The sequence below is a fragment of the Hyperoodon ampullatus genome (genome assembly GCF_949752795.1).
Source record: "Hyperoodon ampullatus genome assembly, chromosome: X".
NCBI classification, from domain to species: Eukaryota; Metazoa; Chordata; class Mammalia; order Artiodactyla; family Ziphiidae; genus Hyperoodon; species Hyperoodon ampullatus.
This window is the reverse complement of record NC_136913.1, coordinates 126,198,066-126,209,909: the sequence shown is the minus strand read 5'-3', so window position 1 is coordinate 126,209,909 and position 11,844 is coordinate 126,198,066.

The following is an 11,844-nucleotide window of genomic DNA, read 5'->3' as shown; positions in this document are numbered from 1 at the left end:
TTATAAACATAACTAATATTTATTGAGTACTTACTATGTGACAGGCACTGTGCTAAGTGCATTCCTCGCAGTGTTGCATTTAATGTCCACAATTCTATGAAACTGGTACACAAATTCACCTGCTGTTCTAAAACCACTTTCTGTTATAACCATAACTATCATTTATGGAGTACTTACTATGTGACAGGCACTGTGCTAAGTGCATTCCTCACAGTGTTGCATTTAATGTCCACAATTCTATGAAACTGGTATTATTATTATTATTATCCCCTTTTTATAGCAGAAGACACTGAAACTGAAAGAATATAAGGGATTACCTTTTTCTAAGCCACAGTGCTAGTAAGTGGCAGATCTGGGATCAGAATGTAAGTCTCTTTGATTTCAAAACTAATGCTTTTAACAATTATGATATGTTACTTCCTCTCGCAGCAGGAATCATTAATTCCATCCATCAAAAAACTGAAATGTTCAGTATGTGTGAATCACTCTTAGTCACTTAATCCCATCATCTTTGATTTCCCCATCTGCAAAGAAAGGATTAAATGAAATAGCATATATGTAAAGTGCAAAGATGATATCCCTGTTTGAGGAGAAAGTGAAATTTAGCTGGTCTTTGAAGAGCTAGAAGGACATTCAGAAGCTGTTATTGGGCAGGAAATCATATTGTAAAGAGCTAAATAAGAGGAGAGCTTAGGCAGCCAATGAAAGTGTTCTAGAACCAGTTGCCCTATGACTAGTAGATTATGCCTGTGGGGCTATTATTTAAAGGTAAGGGCAGTTAAACTCTGAAGTTTATTGAAGCGCTATTTATAGGACACTTAAGCAGCACGAAATCCAGAGCCCACAATCAAATTCATGCTATTCTTGCTCATAGAGCAGTTTTTGCAAAAAGTGGCATTCCAAAAGCTTTTCCACCTCTGATCTTTCATGATAAGAGACTGCATTCATCTAAGCAATCATACATCTAAAGACTTTAAACATTAAATATTCTCTGGGACTTCCCTGGTGATCCAGTGGGTAAGACTCCACACTCCCAGTGCAGGGGGCCCAGGTTCAATCCCTGGTTGGGGAATTCGATCCTGCATGCATGGTGCAACTAAGAGTCTGCATGTCACAGCTAAGATCGGGTACAACAATCAATCAATCAATAAATGAATGAATAAATGAGTGAATGAATGAACAAAAGAATGAGTGAGTAAATAAATAAATGAATGATGAATGGATGAATAAGTGAATGAGTAAATGAATGAATGTATGAATGGATTAATGAATGAATAAACAAATGAATGACTCAGTAAATAAATGAATGAATGAATGAATGAATGTGTAAATGAATGAATGAATGACTCAGTAAATGAATGAATGAATGAATAAATGAATGGATGGACGAGTGAATAAATAAATGAATGGATGGATGAATGACTAAATGAATAAATGAGTAAATGAGTAAATGAATGAATGAATGAACAAATGAATAAATGAATGATGAATGAACAAATGAAAGAGTAAATGAATGGGTGAATGAAAGATTGGGTGAATGAATGAACAAACGAATGAATGATGAATGAATGAATGAGCAAACGAAAGAGTGAATGAATAAATGAATGGATGGACAAATGAATGAATAAATGAATGTATGGATGAATAAATAATGAATGAATAAACGAAGGAATGAGTGAATGAGTGAACAAAAGAATGAATGAATAAATGAATGAGTAAATGAATGGATGGATGAATGAATGAATAAATGAAATATTGTCTAGTAGTGGTGAACTTTTTTGAGTTAGCATGTCTTCTGTTTTGGTTTTCATACCATCCCCCACCTGCCTAACCTCCTGGAATGGGCTTTGAATGCCTCTCATGTTTTTTCTAGTGCTTGCTGTGGAGTCTCTCTGGCCTGCAACAAAGTAATAACTAACTTTTCCTTAGAACAATCTAGGGACTAGAGACTATGCCAGGAGCTTTACCTACATCATTTCTAATTCTCACAACAATTCTGCAAAATGGGTATGATTACCCCTATTTTATAGAAGGAAATGTAGACTCAAAGAAGTTGTACCTTAACCAGAGTCAAGCAACTGGATCCTGGGTTCTCCTGTTCCTGTAATAAGGGCCCCAGCTTTCTCAGGGTGCCCCTGCTTGTTCTCGGCCTTGGCACTTGCCAGTCATGTCCCCTTGATCACTGCAGTAAAAATCTCACCTTTCCCAACAAGATATTCTCTACCTCCCTGCTTGCTCAGGGCTGCTATCCCTCATAGCAGCTCTTTATCTAGATGATTTTCCACCAGAGTCACGCACAACCCAGGATGAGGGACATTTAACTGCCTGTATGAGTACTGGTCATCGGTGGCTCTTCCTCCTGTGGCTACTTCCTGTGCTTACTGGGCTGCCCTGTCCACTCAAGTTTTCCACCTCCAGACTCACTGTCATGCGTATGTTAAGTAATATGAAATTTAATATGGAAAGCCGGTGCAGGAAGTGGTATAAATTTATTGAACTGTAGCCGTGTTAAAGCTGCAGAGAATTACTTTTTAATTTTTAATTTAGAGTAACCGAAAAGCACAAAGGGCTCCCAAGAAAGGCGTGACCCTCAGAGGCCTCTGAGAGAGAGACAGACCCACCAGTGAACACTGAGGACACCATCCTCCACCCCCACTAACTTGTGATGGCTGACAGAGCAACCTGCTAGAAGCTGAAAGCGCCCTCACCAGGATGACTTCGCTTGAGTCAGATGCCTCCCTACTTCCATGTGGGCTGATTTTGTTGGGAAAGCATCTCATGCCTTTTCACATCATTTAACCTAGAGTGGGTGCTCAAACTGTATTTATTTGCCAGGTGAGTCTTCAGGAATTTTAATCTCAGTGCTTCTCCGGGTTCCCAAAGGCCAAGCTTTCTAATTTGATGTCACTTTATGCCCACTCTCCAAGCTCTGACCCTCGCCAAATTATTGGACACTTTTCCATGAGAGCTGCACAGTACATCAAACCTCATAGTAACTATTGGCAAAATTGACCAATGGAAATAAATATCAAAGCACAGAACACAGCATCTATTTTTTCCTGGAAATCAAGAATTCTTTTCAGATGCCATGAAAAAAAATTAAGTATCCATTTTCTTTATACTGAGGTACAATTACACTTGTAATTTAGCAAATTAATGTTTAAACTGACACGAGAAAAGATATGTCAGCTGCACATGGACCTCATTGTTCTATAAAAGCTCTGTGCTCGCCTTACTGCTCAATGAATACACAATTTTTAAATTGTTGAGGACAGATGAGGTCTCAGAGACGTATTAAGTTGGTTCAGAACGTGTCAAATCTTAATGTGTATAAATTCAACTCTATCATATTTCAGAGAAACTCTTTCTGTGCATATCAAAGGAAAGGAGAATTGCAAACAGTGATATTTAATAATTTCAAAAAATCAAAAAGTATATTTATATTGATGTAAAAAATCCTCTCAAAGAATCCACATGGTCAAAATATTTATCCCATAAATGTAGAATGTGTAAAATATAAGTCAAAAACTATGGGCAGATAATGAATACATGGAATAAATGCCCTGCTTTTTCATCACTTTATTCCAGTTTCTCTAAAGCCTCTGCAGAGATACATTTCTGTCCATCTATGCTACTTCTGAATAAAGAAACTGTGCACACAGTGGCCTCATCCTAGATTATGAGCCCCACATCATATGTCATAACCATCTTCAAGTCACAAAATGTTATTAGGAGCTTTTCCAATTTTCACAGGGAAAGCCTGAGCCAGAATAAAAGAATTTGAGGATATAGTCAAAGAGCAAGTTCCTCTTCAAATCTAGATGAGAAACAGAAATTTCTGCAACAAAACCAAAAGCTCCACTTTGGACTCTGGAAGGAGCACAGTCTGGTGAGCATGTGGCGGCTGCCCTGCCCAGCTTTTTTCCTTGCTATATTATTTTCCCTTTCTCTTGGTACCTCTTGCTCCTATTTCTCACAGTGGCCTTAGGTGAGGGGAGCAGGGTGGCTGAAAGAAGTGCATGGTGGCATGGTAACTGTCCACTGTGAATTTGGATATAGGCTGCATCTCCGGAAAATGATACACTCATTAAATTTCAGGCAACCTATATTATGGGAAAACTCAAAAATATGTGACCTCCCTCATGCACAAAGGGATTAAGTTACTTTAGTCTCTGTCTCTCTGTCTGTCTCTGTCTCTCTCTCTCTCTCACACACACACACACACACAAACATGAGCCCCCTTCCTCCACGGCAGGACCATATGTTAGAACATGGAATGGAGCTAGGACTCACATGGGGTAAAGCAGGTAACTCTGAGACATGCCCTGCGGGTCAGCAGATGCCTTCCTTCTTGCACGTGTGCACGCACACATAACCTAGCAGCTAGGCAGAACAAGGCCAGAGTAGCAGCAGATACATGAAAGAGATCCGTGGCAGTAGCAGTGGCAGGAGCATGGAGGGTACCCAGTCAGCACCCCAGGGAGCAAGATGAGAAGAGGGCTTACTATTTTTAAAAGATTATTAAAATATTAACTTTTTCAAATATATTTCTCCATTATGAATTCATATTTAAGGCCATCCATATCATGCATAACAAAACATTAGAATGTATCTGTACTCACATACTGCCAGAGGTTGGAGATTTTCATTTGCCCTCTTTATTACCGACACATCAGATCAGTCCTTTTCCTTGGGTTGTTTTTGACTGCAGTTGACACTGATTCAGCAGTCAAGAGATCCTTTTGGTTGCAAAAGACAGATCAGCTCAAACTCTATTAACCCTTTAAAGGGATTTTACTGGTTTATGAAACCAGGTACGATTGACAGGGTTTGGCAAGAATTGATGGCTGAGCACGTTAGGAAGTTTTGCAGAGTTGTTCTTTGAGTCATGCATTTGGGGGCATAAGGGAAAGTACATCTACCAGGGTAACCTGGCATTCTGGTTCATAACGTAGCTGCCAGGACATTGCTGATCACTGTGTATGACTTTTATTTTGTGCATTCTATATTCATCACCACATACGCCCCTCTTCCCCATCAAAATGAAAATTACATGGAATTATAAGAAATAATGAATATGTAAAATATTCACACATGAAAACCATTTCATTTGGGATTTGTGGTAGCAGCAGTAAACTAGTGTGGCTGCCATCATATGCTTTGTGAAATTATTGTAATTTCTCTCTGAAATTTCAGCTGTGTTGGACCAATCTGTTGCACTCCGGTTTAATATAATGCTGTGTTTCTCACTCGGTGTAGATATTTTAAACCACAGATTGCAATCCCTCTTACGCACATACACACACACCTTTTAAAACACTTATTCATTGCAGGTCCCTTCTCTGAACTGATCAGAAGCCTGATGTTTACAACCTTGTTATTGGTTTATCTGGTCAGCAACCCACCCCAAGCACACAATTAGGACAACCCAGGCACTCTCCAGGTACTCCTAGCAGTGGCCTCTAAATCCAAGGGCACCCCAAATCTCACTCCATATCCAAATACAAGCTCCCCCGAACATGGTGTCAAGATGTAAAGTCGGAAAAAGTGGTCATCCCACTATAAGATGATTGCTACAAGCTCACTCTAGGGGGCAAGAAGATGACTTCATCCCATTTACTAAGGCTACTTGTCACCCTTGTGTGAGAGAATGCTGCAGAAAAAAATAGGTACAGAGGGAGAGTTGACACATATGTGAGTAAAAGTCAATGGCTCTCTGACTTAACAAACATCCAGAAAAACTTCTCCAGAGGAGTTATCAAGGCCAACCCTCCACCAGTCAGCCTTGAGTGGGAACCAATTTCGCTTTGATCCCGTTGAAGAGTAGGCCACCATTCCTTTGATCATCTCTGCTCTGGCCTGATTAAAATGCCATGAGCCATTTTTGTTGTGCGCATAACTAGTCCCAGGATAGAGGAACAGCCAATGCAATCTGAAGTGGCACCATGAAGAACTAAGCCATGTCCACATGGAATCAACCCTCTGCTCTCCCCCCACCCCCAGTATTAGCTACTAGCAACAGAACCAATGAACAGAAATCTTTTCCAACAACATACTTTCAAATAAATGCCTTTTCTACATTTCTGGGCTACAAAATACTTTTTAGTGGGTATTATTACTTTGCCAACCCAACCCCTTACAGTGATGAGACTCATGCACTTGACCACTGAGCATTCACGTTATATCCTCTCACCAGTCCCGTTCTTAGAACCAGCAGCCACTCGTCCTGCCCCAGCCCACCAGGTGGAATTCCAAACTCTGAAATAATGATTGATTACTGTTTTGGGGTTTACTCAGGCAGAGTCCTCACAGCCGCAGCCCCTCAGAGAGGAATGTACACCTCAGAGCTGGACCTACCCACACTATTGACCTTCTGGCCTTCCCAAAGCTCCCAACATCCCCTTCTACCTCACATTCCTGCATTCCCATAACCCAACAAAAACGCATTTAAAGGTAATTCCAGAAAGCTTTGATAGTTGATTTTTGTATCATTGGTTTTATTCTTTAAATATAAAGTTATAGTTAGTTTTTAGTTAGTCATACTTATATAACTAACAGATATAGATAGTTATGGTTATAGTTACTACCTTTTTACGGTTACTACTTATGATCTATTATTATTATAGTTATAGTTATTAACTAATTGTGGTTACAAGTTGCAGCTACTAACTAGTAGTGGTTATTGGTTTCTGACTGGTAACTCACTATGGTTACTAGGTATTGTTACTAACTAGTCATGGCTACCAATTTTGGGTGATAACTAGTTGCAATTACCAGGTAGAGCTACAAGTTAGTTTTGGTTACAAAGTTTGGACTACTGTGTAGTCTGTTAACAAATTATGGCTTGCTAGCTAGTTTTGGTTACCAGGTTAGTTGCAGTTACAAGTTTTGTGGATGCTAACTAGTTGTGCTTTCTAGGCTGGGCTACTAACTAGTCTCAGTTACCACTTGATGGCAAACTAGTTATGATCACTAGGTTGGGCTTGTTAGTTGTTTGTAGCTGCTAACTAGCTGTATTTACTAGGTATCATCATTGACTAGTTTCAATTACCAGTTTGACTGCTAACTAGGCCTGGTTTCTGGCTGTTGCCACTAACTAGTTATGGTTACTAAGTTGCACTACCAAATAAATTGAAATTACCAGTTTGTGACTACTAATTAGTTATGGTTGCTGGTTTGTGGGTGTTAACCAATTGTGGCTTCTAACCTGTAATTTCTGATTTGTAGTTTCTAACTAGTTGAAGTTGCTAGGTGCTGCTTCTAATTCTGTTTACTAGGTGTTATTTTAATTAATTGTGCTTATTGATGTGACTACTAACTAGTTGTGGTTGATAGTTATGGTTAATTGGAACTGTAGTTAATTATGATTATGGTGGTACTTTGTTGTACTTATGGTTAGTTTTAGTTGGTTATGAGTATATTTATACAGAGTTATAGGATTAGTGGTAAGTACTTGTAGATATAATTATAGTTATATAATTATAGTCATTATAAAGTGTTAAAGTTTGAGTTATTTGTAGTTATTTGACCTAGAATATAATCTATTCACAGAGGTAACTTCAGGTTTTCTAAAGCTTTGATGGAACACCTGAAGTTACCTCTGTGAATTGATTATATTCCAAGTCAAATAACTACAAATAACTGAGCAACATACTTTTCCTGTTTAATTCCAGTACATTCATTTGACTCATTACAGGGAACCTAAGGTGTAATGTTCTTCAAGAGGACATGCATGTACATTTCTCAGGGATTCCTTGTGCTCCTGCATCTTATTTGTTATGCTGAAACTCCAGGAAGTTCATGACAAGTGAAAGGCCAACTACCTGTGCAATCTATTCCTAGAAAATCTTCCCGCCCAGAATCCACAGCTCCTGTCTAATCCCAAGGAAAAGTTAAACCAAATGATACTGATTCCAGTCCCTCTGAACCAATCCTGCTTGAGTCCCTGGACCATTAAAGATGATTCCACGACCCTGAAATTCAGAGGTGTCTTTAGCCCAACATGGAGAGCAAGACAGGCATGTAGGAAGGCAGACCACATCTTGTACCACCCTTGCAAAGTCCTGCTCTTTTACCAAGTCCAAATTAAAGTCTTACCTCCTCTAAGATCTTCCCACATAGATGCTTAAGGTCAGGACCCATCTTTCCTCCCCCAAGACTGTGTGTGTAGGTTTAGTGTAGCACTGAACGCGTTCTAGCTTGTATAAGCCTTAAGATCAATATCTCTGTTTGCTTTGTTCAGTGGATTATGAGCTCCTGGAGGATACAGCCACATGCCTTATTCATTTCTCCATGCACTAGAGCAAGGGAGTGGTTCTTAAAGTGCTGGGGCTTGTCAAACTTGTGAAGTCAATCACCATTAACATTGCTTAATAGTAGAATATCAAAGTTTGAGATGGTTTATTTTACTTTGATATACATATATACATGGGTATATACCTATACATATATATTGATTCTAGGTTATACCAAAAAATATAGCCCTGGGTTATATTCTGATAGGCATTCATTCACTCATTCAACAAGTATTTATCAAGCACCTACTGTGAACTAGGTGCTAATCCAGACATATGGAATACATCAGTGAACAAAATAGACAAAAATCCTTGCCCTCATCTGACTTATCTTCTAGCAGCATGAGACAGACAATCAACTACAGAGATAGATAATAAATAATTATACAGTAAGTTAGATGGTGATAAGTGCTATGGAATAGAGAAAACGTGGAGTAGGGAATTGGATGCACCTTGGACTGAGGGACAGGTTGCAATTTTTAAAAGAGTGGCTAGTGTAGGCTTCAAAAAGGTGGTAATTGACCTGAAAGGCACAAGGCGGGCAGTGATGTGGATGTATATGTATAGGGGGAAAGCATTCCAGGACGAAGGAACAGCTGGTGCAAAGGCCCTAGTTAGGGAATGAACCTGACCTGATTAGGGGACAGCAAGGAAACCAGCGTGGCTGAAGCAGAGCAGAATAACTAAACCCTGCTCCCCCTCCTCCATGCACCCAATACGCCCTGCATCCCAACACACTGCTGCCCTCCCTTGCTCCTCCTCACCCTTAAAAACTTGGCCGAGCTATCATCTGTCACTCCCCACACACAGGACTTAGACAACTAGCTTCCCCTTCTTCAGGCAGTATCTACCTCAGCTCCCCAGAGGTCACCCACCTCCCCAGCCCCACTCATGTCCCAGGACTCTGCCTAGTTCAAGTCCTTTGTTCCAATGTATGGATAAAATTATCCTCCTGTGCAGAATCAGCCAGTACTGCTCCTTGGTCACCTGACTGGCTATGGCACAGGCAGGAAGACCTCAACCTGGCCCTGGGAAGGAGGCTGGGGAGGTGTTCTTGGTTCCTGGAGGTTCGAGGGAGAAGAAGGAACCACATCAGGAACTCTGGAATGCAGCCTTTAGTGGGGTCACAAAGGCTGACAAGAGCGACTCCAGTCCCTGTCACCAGGCATCTGCCGCCTGCGCCTGTCCCCTCTATCAGGCACAATAGCCCACTTGACCTGCCTGAGAGTAAGGATCAGGGAACTCAAGGGACTTTCCCAAGCTCACACCACTTATGAGTCTGGGAGTTTGGATTTGCATGGGACTCCTAGGTGCATGCCCTTAACCCCTGTGCTGTGCTCACCAAAGCCCCAAGTCACCTGTGGGTAAAATGAGGCAATGAGACTAGACATATCATAGGGTCCCATCCACCTCTAAAGTGTCATGATTCTGGTCAAAAGACAAAGTCTACGAGAATGGCTGTTCTGCCATTCTTTTCTAGCTTGCTTCTTCATGGCTCAGATTACTCGTAGGTGATATCTTTTTATTAGGTGGGAAGAGTGACCTCTCTTGGCATATGAGACTTTCAGCCTGCCAGCAGAAATGCAGACAGACATCACGTATATTACTCCATCCAGGGGGTTGGGATGTGATATTGAGCCTGACCTACTTGTGATCCTCATTTGGATTAATTAGCTTTTCAATGCTCTTCATATCTACACATTGGCTCTCAAACCACTGACAACAGGGGTAGGCAGGCAAGCAAGGGAGGCTGGGCTGGTGTATATTTAAACTCATTACTGGAAAAAGCTCACTGTACTTGGCCTTCTTGTACTGGAACAAGCACAGAATAGCATGTAAGGTGAGCACATTTCAATAGCAAATGGGCACCACATATTTTTTGAGGGTTCCCTGCTTTGGGGGAGACGTCAATATTCAATTTCAATCTAAGTTTTTGAAAAATGTGAAGCTGACATTTTTTCTGTAACAGGTAAGAAGGTTTGGGGTCTAGTATACGAAGTGTGACTGTATAATAATGAGACTGGAACTTTAGTGATTCAATTTATCAAGCATCTACTGGATGAAAGATTTTCAGCCAGTCAAAAAAGAGGCTGCAGAGATTAATCAGCCTTATTCTCTGACCTGAAGGGACACAGAACAAAAACCTATGTAACTTGGGGATCAAAATTTCTTCGACATTGTCAAAAGAGGGAGAATAAGGAAAGCACCCCGATAATGCTGGGGACTTACCCCAAGGGAAGAGAGAGTTGGGGTATCTGGACTCCATTTTGGAATAGTGGTTCACAGTGGACCTAAACCAGATAGGTCACCAAGGTGTTTTCCAAGAGAACTTATTTACATTCATTCACAGAAGGGATTAAAAAGTTGAATGAACCAGGGAATCTCTCAGAGACAGTGAGACCTACGGTTATTTAAAGGTTCAAGGTCAGCTGACATAGCTAATATACCCTGGCAGAAGGCCATCTTTCCCTTTGGGAATATAGGGCACAGCTGCAAGAATTACACAAAAAGGCACTGATTTAGAAGGACCTGAAAACTGTGCGGGCCACCTAGGAGCAGTGTATGCCACCCAGGCCATAGGAAGGGAAGGGCAGTCACAAAGCTGCTTGGGTGCCTAGAGTCAAGTGCCATTGTGATTGCCTTCAAGGTTGGTGCAGCCTTCAAACACTCGGATTCCTGTCATCAAAAATCAATATGGGGCTTCCCTGGTGGCGCAGTGGTTGAGGGTCCGCCTGCTGATGCAGGGGACACGGGTTCGTGCCCCAGTCCGGGAAGATCCCACATGCCGTGGAGCGGCTAGGTCCGTGAGCCATGGCTGCTGAGCCTGCGCGTCCGGAGCCTGTGCTCCGCAAGGGGGAGAGACCACAACAGTGAGAGGCCCGCGTACCGAAAAAGTAAAAAAAAAAAAAAAATCAATATGGCTAGTGCCACGAGATGAGAGCCACAAGTATTTTGAGCAATGGTGACCCCATCATTGAGCCTCCAAAGTCAAAAGCCTCATAAAAAACCACATTTTTATGAAAACCACCATTTTGTAATAACTCATGGTTTGATGTTTTCTATTAAACAAAGCATGCATTCATCTTTAATCTCATGTAATCTGTATAACAACCCCATGACATAATGTAGACTGGACAGAAAATATGAGTTATAGATTAAGGAATTGGCACTCGAAGAGGCTGATTGATTTGCTCAAAAGTATGAAGAGTAACAAATAGTGGAGCCAGAATTCAGTTCACTTCAACAAACACAGCCTGTCCTATGGGCTTACTGTGTGACAGGCACAGTGATAAGAGGTGGGGAATTAGACAGAAGAATAAAATACAACAGGGTCCTGAGGACCTCAGCTACTGATAGGGAAGCAGACATAAAAACTGCCAATGCTAAGGCAGTGTCCTAAGTGCTTAGACATATGAAAATCCTCTGGAAGCACAAAGAGGGGGCACCCAATCCACACGGTGAAGGGTATCAGGGAAAGCTTCCTGGAGGAGATGATACCCAAACTGAGTCTTAGAAAGTGAGTAGAAGCTAGCCAAGTGAAAATGGGAAG